Source organism: Tursiops truncatus, chromosome 1 (genome assembly GCF_011762595.2).
Source record: "Tursiops truncatus isolate mTurTru1 chromosome 1, mTurTru1.mat.Y, whole genome shotgun sequence".
Taxonomy (NCBI): domain Eukaryota; kingdom Metazoa; phylum Chordata; class Mammalia; order Artiodactyla; family Delphinidae; genus Tursiops; species Tursiops truncatus.
In genome coordinates, this window is record NC_047034.1 from 160,504,965 (window position 1) to 160,515,381 (window position 10,417).

Below are 10,417 nucleotides of genomic sequence, written 5' to 3' on the forward strand. Positions count from 1 at the left end.
GCAGCTCAGCAAGTTGCCTGTGCACCATCTCAAGTCAACAGCCACTTGCTTCTCTGAGCTCCTGCTGTGTGTCAGGCACCATGCTGAGAGCTTCCTGTGACCCTCACATCCTCCCTGTGAAGGAGTGTTCAACAGCTGTACCTTCTGGGTGGGGAAACGGAGGCTCTGAGAGGTTAAGTCTCAGCCCCAAGGTCACCCACCTGTCGCTAAGGAGCCTTGAAGGGGACCCACACACATCCCACGCTCCCACTGCCCTTATCTGCAGCGATGTGGTTTGCAGTAACCTCCAGGTGTAACCCGTGCCTCAGTCCCCTTCCCAAATCCTGGCCGTTGTTTACCTGGAATAAGCCTGGAGCTCCCACTAAGTCACTGTTAGAGATGGTCCCCAGGCTGGTGCCCAGCAGCAGAGACTCTGTGAAATCCAGCCCTGCTCCCCGATTGTGACTTACCTGACAATAATTAGTTCATTATGTCTAAAGTGCATCTGATTCCTCTGGAGGCTTTGCAGTAATTACAAGGTGGTACATTATTAAAAATGATTTATGGAGGCTAAAAGCTTTGGACGAAGAGCTCAGTGGCAAGATTGCTGGGCCCCTATGAAAGAACTTGCCTGAGATCACAGGTTGGATATGAACCAGGACCTGTGGCTGACTCCACCCCCGGCCCCCGACCACTGCCCTCACTGCCCCTCTGCTCCTGGCTGTCCATCTGTGCAGCTTTTAAGGCTCATGGCCTCAACCACCCTATGAGGGTGAGGCTGGTCAGATCACTGTCCCCCATCTACAGGTGTGGGAACTGAGGACCAGAGAGGGAAGGCAACTTGCCCAAGGTCACACAGCAGGGAGTTGGGGGATCCCCGTGTGTCTGACTCCTCCTCTAGGGCTGCCTTGCCTGCCCCCCACCGCCCTCCCCACAACAATCCTCAGAGGAAAGCACAGACTGAGGCCCCCTTCTCCCTGGGGCGGGAGTGTCGTGGGCCCACAGAAAAGCCTCCATTCGCGGTATCTCCTGTCCTGGTGGCCAAACCCCTCTTTCTAGGTCTGCACCACATCCCCCCTTATCCTCCCCCACCCAAGCCCCGGGCTGTCACTTCCCTAATGTACCCACTTTACTTATTACCTTCAAGGAAGACTTCATCCAGGAGGCAAACACAGAACACCTGCTTCTGATGATTGAAGGTGTCCTGGCTCCCTTGGATGTAAAGGGAGCCCCTGCAGTAACACACCATTAACCTCTACCAGGGCTGGACAGCCCCCGACACCCCGACATGGTGCATCCCCGTCCCCGTGCCCACAGGCGCTGGGCCCTGGGCAGTTCCTCACAGGGGCTAGTGCTCCAGCTCGGGACGCACTATGTTTTGCATCCCGCTCTGCCACTCACTAGGTATAAGATTTAAATCCAGCCACCTGACCTCTCTGAATCTACTCTCCTTACCTATAAAGTGGGAATGTTATACTTACGTTCTCCAGAACTCAGTTTTCCCCTCAAAAAGATAGAGAAGTGAGGTCAATTACTTGTAAGCTCAGCAAGGACCTGGACCTTTGGCTGCTGTATCCCTGGCACCTCAAAAGTGGTAGGATGACAAAATGTTTTTGTGAAACCATCCTCCTGCCTTCCTGCTCCCGTGCCCTCCCTTCACTGGGCAAGGTAGCAGACGGGGCTTGCTGAGCTGTGCGACAAAGACCCATCTGGCCCTGAGGCCCAGGGGCAGGGATGTGGGGTTCAGGCAGAGGAGACTGGTGGGGCTCCTGCCATGTCCGCGCGGCCAGTCTGATTCCAGCAACCCTGCGAGGGAGGGGCTGAAACAGCCAGGGAAACTCACCTAACAGGGCTGGAAGCTGGTGAGAGCTGGTAAAGGAAGGGGGTGAGCTTGGCAAACCGCGAAGCGGGCTGGTTTGTGTGCACTTGGACGTGGGGCACGTCCCTGGGGGACCCTCCCTTTTTCCTCATTTTTCTGGAGCCCAGCACCAGGTGCTTCCACAGGCAAAACAGGGGCCGTTACACGGAGGAGTTAAGGGTCTGAATGGCCAGTGGGAACCCAGCAGGACTCAGCTCCTCAGTCACCCCTGGGGCTGGGGACGAACCGAGGGTGAGGAGAACGTGTGTGTTTCCTCTCCTGTGAGATCAGGGGGGGCCTGGACCACCTCCAGGTCTCCCCCTCCCCCAAGATGCCACAATTCCCCTTACTCCTTTCGGGGTCCCTCTCCCCTCACAGAGCCCTTGGGGCAGCAGGAGGAGGGGCACGGCCCCCAAGGCCCCAGGGCCACATGTGGAGGGGCCAGCAAGGCCACCTGACTCCCAGTCCAGGGCCAGTGGTCTTCCATGCCCCCTGGAGAGTCAGATGTGAGGGTTTCCGCCTGCCAGCTCCCTCAGAAGGTGAGGGAGGTGAGCCTGTGCCTCGAGGGCCTGCACTTTCTCACCTCCTATTTGCACGTGGAGAAAATGAACTTGGAACGGGAGGCACCCAGAATCCACTGTACAGATGAGGAAACTAGGTCTTGGAGAGGTCAAGTCATTTTCCCAGGATCCTACAGGTGCGCAGTGTCAGAGGTGGGATTCAAACCCAGGTCTTGGTAGCTGCAGAGGCAGAGCCCTCGGTGACAGAGACTGGACCCTGGCGGTGGCCTGCACTCCCCTGGACCCAGAGAGCCCCGGCAGCGCCCAGCCTGCTCTGTACCCTGAACTGTGGGGGCAGCTCGATCATTTCCTGAAGACTCCGCCTTTTCCCAACCCCAGGCCTCCACATCTGAGCCGACCCTGTCCCTGTAGTTCCTGACAGTCTCCACGACTGTGGCTGACCTGGGCCTGGGGCACGCCTGGGCTCTGTTAGGGGCCTCAGGGACCTAGCCCTGGGATTCTGGCCTTGCTCATTCGTCTCATTGGCAGGTCTCTCCTGCTGCTTCAGAGCCCTCAGCTCCCCCAGGCTCCCCAGGAGAGCAGGAACAGCCAGGCCACGCCTCCCAGAACACAAAATGCCCAACTCTGCCAACAGGACAGCCGCCCAGAAGGCTGAGCCCATGCTGAGCAGAGCTGGAGGCCAGTGACCGACAGCGCAGACGCCCCAGCCAAGCCCTCCCTCCCCCCAAGGGGAGGGCCAGGCTGAGTGGCGGTGACCCTGCAGATCCTGTGGCTTGGTGGCAGCAGGAGGACAGTTGTCTCCAAACCCCACCCTCCCTTGATTGACAACCTAACCCCAGCCAAGACAACCCAATTTGTTGCATCTTCCCACACTTAGAAAAGCACTAGGACGCTATTACCACGTTGGGCAGGCCAGGTCGGGGAGGGGTTTGTGGGTGAGCCCTGGGTCCCCCACCCGCTGAGGAGGCGGATGAGGATGGGCTTCCCCTCACGGGGTCAGGCATAGACCTGAACAAGGTGCCAGCTATTCCACAGGAAAGAACGGTGGCATTTCTAAACCAATTTGTGGTGCACACTGTACAGTTCCTCAGCCCCTTTTCTACAGTTTGTGAGGAGAAACCGGCAGAACTTTCTCTTCGTATGCAGCAAATTGAAACAACTCTCAATATTTTAGATGCGAAGTTGTCATCTATCCCAGGGCTAGACGATGTCATATTTGAAGTATCTCCTATACGTGTCGCTAGGATCACAAATGAAACACATTCTGAAACCACTTCAGAGCAATCACAGAACAGTTTACAAGACTCTGGACCACGGGAAAGTGAAGTCACACCAGAAAATATCTTAACTGTAGCCAAGGACGTAAGATATGCCAGATATCTCAGAATGGCTCAAGTGGGTGTTCCAGGGATGGCAATAAGAAACGAAATGATATCGGAAGGACTAGACCCAGATCTTCCTCAGAGGCCAGATGCCCCAGTGCCTGATGTAGAAGTGAAAAAAATGCAGAAGAAAGTTCAGACAGCGAATCTTCTTCTAGTGACTAAGCTTAATTTTGATAACAATTACAGATACATGTGTCGGTGCACATTTACGTTCTATAAGAAAGAGAGCCTGGACTTTAACTCTTAGTCATAAAAGCAGCAAATGGCTACATTTCCACCACCAAGCTTCTTCTGTGAAAAAATAAATAAATAAAGCATTTATTAAAAAAAAAAAAAGCACTAAAATCTTTAGCTGAGATATGTGTGCCTTGTGACGAGCGGCAGCCCTCTACCAAGATGTGTGTGTGAGTGCATGTACCCCTTCTCCAAAGTCACATGTATGCTCACCTCCCCGTGCCTCTTCCAAGCAGCTCCTCGGAGCTCTCCGAGAGACTGTGTCCTGGGCTGTAGTCCTCGGTAACTAGGTGTTCCCTTGGAATTGATCTTTCCATGAAGAGCGTGCTTTGGAGACATGAAATAACCAGCAGAGAGCCTTAAATGAATTACACTTGTCGACTGAAATAAAAATGCACCACGTGAGAGCAAGTGCCCGCGGTGAGGGGAACTCACACCCCTCCCTGAACAGCTGGGCGAAGGGGGAACACCAGCTCCGGATCAGAGGAGTCCCCACAGGTCTATGCCAGGTCCCTCGGGCTTGTGCTGACTCACCGTGGCAGGGCCTGCCTCTCCACAGGCAAGACTGGCAACAGTTGCTACTCTTCACATCACCTGCCTATGAGACCCATCCTGCCTACGAGCCAAACTGAGGAGGGAGGGGGCCAGAAGCAGACATTTTCCAGACGTCTGTACTTTGCAGGGGAAACAAACGCTGTCCAGCTGGACCTGCTGATGTGAGATTCAACGTGGCCAGTGGGGAGGACATGGCCCTTGGGCTCAGGCAGCCCCCGCTGTGGATCCAGGCTCTTTCGAGCTCTGTGACCCTGGCCAGGCACTCAGCATCTCTGGGCCTCAGCTTCTTCACCTGACACATGAGGCTAATAACAACTGCCTCTCAGGGACAGTTCTATTTTTAGAGTCAAATGAGATCTCCAACATGATGGCCAAAACATGTGCCTCCACGTGTCCATTACTTCATAAATCAATGATGAGGAAAATGCAGAGTGTCAGCTAGAGGTTTGGATAGTTGGAAATATACATTTCTACTTTTCCCCTCTCTTACCTCACCTTGGACCAGCTGACCTGGCCCTTTATACAGAATCCTCCTCTGGCCCAGGCATCTCTTCCATGCTGTCTCCCAGACTTTCTCTGTGTCATTCCCCGTGACTCTGCCTCTGTCTCCAGACGCTTCCCACTCTCCCCTCTCCCTGCCTTTGGGACTGGACTCTCTCCAGTGCCCTGGGCTCATTTGCCCCACTCACATGTGAACTGCCCAGTTTGGAAGACCGTGGCGAGGTCACTTCTGCCTTGAAACCAGCCGTGTGCCAGACCCCAAGGGAAGCTGTGTGGGATATGGGTGTTGGGCTGCACGTCAGGAAGGGCACCTCTGCTCCTCTGCCCCCCGCCTGCCTGGCCCTTCACCAAAGCCCAAGTGCAGTTGGATGGACCAGGAGCTCAGCTCACAGCAGGCAGACCAGCGTTGCCTGGCATCCACAGTGTGCTGGGAACTTTAGTTCACTCAGAACCTGGGGGGTCACAGCGGGTGTGCTCCTGGGCCGTGTGGAAGCCAGGGTCTATCCTAAACCCTGTGATCAGTGTGCCTTGTATGGTAGTGAAGAGAGAGCCTCTCCACACAGCTTTAATTGAGGAATTACAGGGTCCTGGAGGATGGAGTCAGGAGGCTTTGAAGACAGACCACCAGGAGGGTGAGGCTGGGGGTGGGAGTGGGGGGCTGGGAGAGGAAGCCTCCCGCAGGGTCACCCAACCTAGATCTCAGTCTCAGCTCTCCCTCCCACTCACTCATGACCTTAAGTTGGGCAAGCCCCTTGACTCCTCTGAGCCTCAGTTTCCCTGGGATTCTGTGAAGGTTGCATGAATACAATGCATGTGAAAGTCCCAACACAGCACTCGGCTCAGTAAAGATGAGCTGGAATCAAACCTCGTCCACTGTGATGACGAGCCCTGGGACCAGGACCCAGTGTTCTGATGCCTGAACTCTGACCCTCCTGCCCTCCCTCCTGTTCTAGAGGCTAATCCCAGCGTCCCTCCCTTTGGACTCAACAATGAGTCATGTCACACACTTGGTGCCTCCCTTGGCCATGTGCCCCTCAAAGCTTTCAAAGATGCCGGGATTCATCAGGGCACCGCTCCCCGGGATGACCGCAGCTCCACACCAGCTCCTTTCCCATCTCCCTCCCTCCCTCGAGATTCCACATCCTTGGGACAATAGCTGAGTGCATTTGCAGAGAGTTTCTAATGGCTGGTTGGGTCCCTCGAGGACTACTGTGCATTCACTATAATGACATTCATTAGTCTGTCTGACATCAGTACTGTTCTCAGGTTAATATGTTTAACTTAATGAGGCATTATTTTCAGTTAGAAAACTCCTGAAGAAGCGTGATTTCTCCTGATGAACTAAGCTGATGAATAGATTAATACCAGGCTTGAACAAGCTGACCAAGAAAATGAATCTAACCGGCTTTGTTTGCTTCTTTAGTGGTGGGCTGTGCTTAAATTAATTTGCGCAAAACTGCCCATTTCTTAGGGGAAGAAACAGGAAGAAGACCCCACTTGGCTCTGTGATTTGTCCTCCATGTGCCTGTTGTTTCCCTCCCCCCGACCCCCAGCCCCAGCTCCAAAGAGAGAAAAGAGCAAGGACCAGGATGTGAAAGGAGGGAAGGAGAGGAGTGCCTGAAGTCGAGCAGCAGGACGGGCCAGAGTGTGAAAGGGGAGCCCCCACGTGGCTACAGAGGCCACCGGCACAGTGGGCACAGCGGGAGCTGGCTGGCCCGTCTCTGTCATCGCCCGCTTTGTGGGGTTCACTGCTGTAGCCCCAGTGTACAGCACCTAGTGGGCACTCAGTAGATATTCGTCACATGATTGCAGTAGGTGCTCAACACAGATAGCTCTTACTGTAATTCAAGGAATCATGTGACCTCAAGAGGGAGCAGGTGCCCAGATACATCTGGTGGCTGAGCCAGATGACTCCTGACCCAAGGGTCAAGGATGACCCAAAGGTCAGTTTCCTTTGATGATCTGACCCATCGCTCTCCCCACGGGCACTTAGAGCCAGCCACGATGCACTTTCCTTCCTCCCAGGCTGAGGGCTGCCAGGCGATGCCAGTTCACTGCCTGCCCCCCTCCTAAACCAGAAAACAGAGAGGGGCTGAGCACCCTCTCTGCACCCATTCTGCTTGCTCAATGGCCAAAATTCACTCTGAGAGCAAGACCGTCCCTTTTTGTGGTGTCCATAGGCAGGGGTGGGATGGGATCTACAGGCAAGCAGAGCTGTGGAATCAGAGATGCCAGTTGGGCAGCTTGGACATAATCCAGGCAGGAGGCAATGGTGGGAGCATAAATAAGCCTCCATGTTGCAGGGTTGCAGTGAATGTTTGTCCAAAGCCCCCAGCACCACTCCTGGCACATAGTAGGACCTCAGGAGATGGTAGCTATTATTAGTAGTCCATGACGGAAATGACAGAGCTGAAATATAATCTCTCAGCTGCCTGGCCTCGTGTCCCCTGGCCCAGGAGCTATGTCCAATCTCTTCAAAGAGATGAATATGGCAAACTCAGGCTGCAGAGAGAATTTGCTGGTGATGAGTTGCAGAAAATTGGGTCTTTGCAGCAGTGGAGAAAGACCAGAGAGTGGGATTAGATAAGTGACAAACACCAAACTTTCACACGTTCCCCATGTGCTCACACGGCACAGACCCAGAACATCTTGAAGGAAGGTAACCTTTAAAGGCTATGTTCTCTTTCTCAATTTAAATGAAGTAAGTGTAGGCACTGAAGTGCATATATGGTGACTGAATTGTCCCAGGTCAAACCCTCTCCTCCTATAATATATCCTCCAGATGGGACTTTAACGAGATGCAATTACATCACGCATGCTCTGTTCACAGGGGCAAGTGATCACATGCATTTCTTTTGGCTTGAGGCTGATGGGCACTTTCCATCTGCAAATGTGGCTTTTAAGTGTGTCTGTTTGGGGGAGGAGTTCTAAAAAGCAAAGACGGCCCCCCGGAGCAACTCAGCCTCTGGCTTTTCAAAGGCAGCAGCTTCTGTTTGCTTATTTTGTTCTTGGTGAATGTTTCTGGCAGAGAATTCAGAAGTGAGGTCAGAGGTCACCTCAATCTGCGCAGAGGCCTGGGTGGGGTTTGGGTCCTCGCACAGCTGACCGAGTGTTCTGGAGCCTTTTGCTTCCGCTCTCTGGGCTCAGTTTCCCCAACGCATGAAATAGAGCCCTCAGGCCCGACTGTGTCTAAGGATCCTTCTGAGTCGAACGTGACAATAAGTCCAAGTGAAGGTGGGACGGAGGATGGTAAATAGTCAGGGAGTGGAGAGGTGGTGGGACTGGTGACCCTGCTGATGGGCTACCGTTGAAAGTCCTGCCTTTACCACTTCAGTCCAGGACCAACTTCCAACCACCAGCCCCTGCGTTTCTTTGCCCAGGGGGTGTTTTTGTTTTTTGTTTTAATATTTGTTTATTTATTTTAATTTTTTTTTTTTTGGCTGTGTTGGGTCTTCGTTTCTGTGCGAGGGCTTTCTCTAGTTGCAGCAAGTGGGGGCCACTCTTCATCACGGTGTGTGGGCCCCTCACTATCGCGGCCTCTCTTGTTGTGGAGCACAGGCTCCAGACGTGCAGGCTCAGTAGTTGTGGCTTACGGGCCTAGTTGCTCCGCGGCATGTGGGATCTTCCCAGACCAGGGCTTGAACCCGTGTCCCCTGCATTGGCAGGCAGAATCTCAACCACTGCACCACCAGGGAAGCCCCCAGGGGGTGTTTTTTGATCACCAAATCCTACCCCAGTACCCTGTGTGGCAGAACTTGCTTGTCTCAGCATTAATGCCCCAGCCCTGGGAAGAGCCTTCGACCTAAGGCAACCAACGGCGAGGTAGCTGGGACCTATGGCGACCAATGGCAAGGTAGCTGGTGTGTAAATACGCAGCCAGCCGTTCTGACAGGGGGAACTTTCTTGTGCACGTGTGTGCAGCACTGCCTCCTGGTTTGAACACAGGCTTTTTTGGAGGGCTTCCCTTCCCTGGCTCACTTCCCCTCCTCCCTCGAGTGTTTCTTTTCACCTCCCAACTTAATTGCAGTCACTGAAGCCTTAAACTCTGCTAACACGGGACCCAAAACTAAGATGACAACTGAGAGAGAGAGAAGAGCACAGACAGGTTCCAGGGTGGGCGCTCATCCCAATGGTGTGTTCAGTTACTGGGAGCTCTTTGAGCCATAGATTTATGACGTGTATGCTTTCCTCTGTGTGTGTTTTACATTTTACGATAATAATAATAATAACAGGGCCCTTTCTACTGAGATGCCGTGAATATGCTGGGGGGATGGCGGTGGCAGGGACATCCAATACATAGAGTACAGTAATAAAGTAGTGAATTTTGTCAAATGATGTGTGGATGAATGAATTTATTAGAAAACACATGAATGAACCAAAGAATCATGGAATAAATGCATGAACGAAGCGATGAATGAATGAACACGGTCAGGAGTGAAAACAATGAATGAACCAAGGAAAGAAAGGATGTAAGAAGAAACCCCTGGTGACTGTGTGAGGAGCTGGGCGCCCAAATGGACAATGGAAGGAAGGACGAGTGGATGAAAGGACACGCATGGGAGTAGAATGAATGAATAAAGTAACACATAAATAAGCATGTGAAGAAACCAGTGACAGACCAATAAATGAATGAAAAATAACTGAAGAAGCGAGTGAATGAATGGACATAAAAGTCTAAGAAACAATAAGCAAATAATTATATAAATGTTTAAGTGCATAAATGATTTGATATGTTCTGGCTGCACATGAGGGGGAAGTAATTTGTACAGCAAAAACCTCTCAAGTCTGAGACAGCATCTCCACTCAGACACCTGGGGCCAAGGTCAAAATCAGCATGTTCTCAGAGAAATTTCCAGAAGTGACTTCAGTTTGGATTTAATAGAAACATTTTTAAGCAAATATCTATGATGCAACGGACTGGGCCACTCCCCAGAATAAACCCTGGGTTAAGGGGGAAGAGCTAGATGGAATTGGCTACATTGTTTTCACAATTAGGTCACAGATAATTACCTATTATGGAGCAAACCCCCAGCAGGATTTTAATAATCACTATTTAAATAACACATTTTCACCGTCTCCTTACAAATTAACCTCTGGAGTTGTAATTATTGTCTGCATGGGAAAGTTTGCTATGTGGCTTGGGAATGAGGAACGGGGTTGACATTGTCACCTTGATTGTCCCCTGAGACCCCGAGGCCAGGTGATTCTGGGGACAGAGCTCAGGTCTGGGGAGACCCAGGTCCAGGATGTCAAGCAAGTCCCTCCCCCCATCTGGGCTACCCCGGTCAGCTCCCCTGAGAAGTGAAGATGGTCTCCAAATGCCCAAACTCCCTGGGTATTCAGGGTGCTCTCACTCCAGACCCAGGTCAGGGTCAGAGTTACTC

At 52.5% G+C, this 10,417-nt stretch overlaps 1 pseudogene; it reads left to right on the top strand.

Moving 5' to 3' along the window:
* Nucleotides 1-2,322: 2,322 nt before the first annotated feature.
* Nucleotides 2,323-3,905, top strand: LOC101320957 (WASH complex subunit 3 pseudogene; annotated as a pseudogene).
* The last annotated feature ends 6,512 nt before the right edge of the window (nt 3,906-10,417 follow it).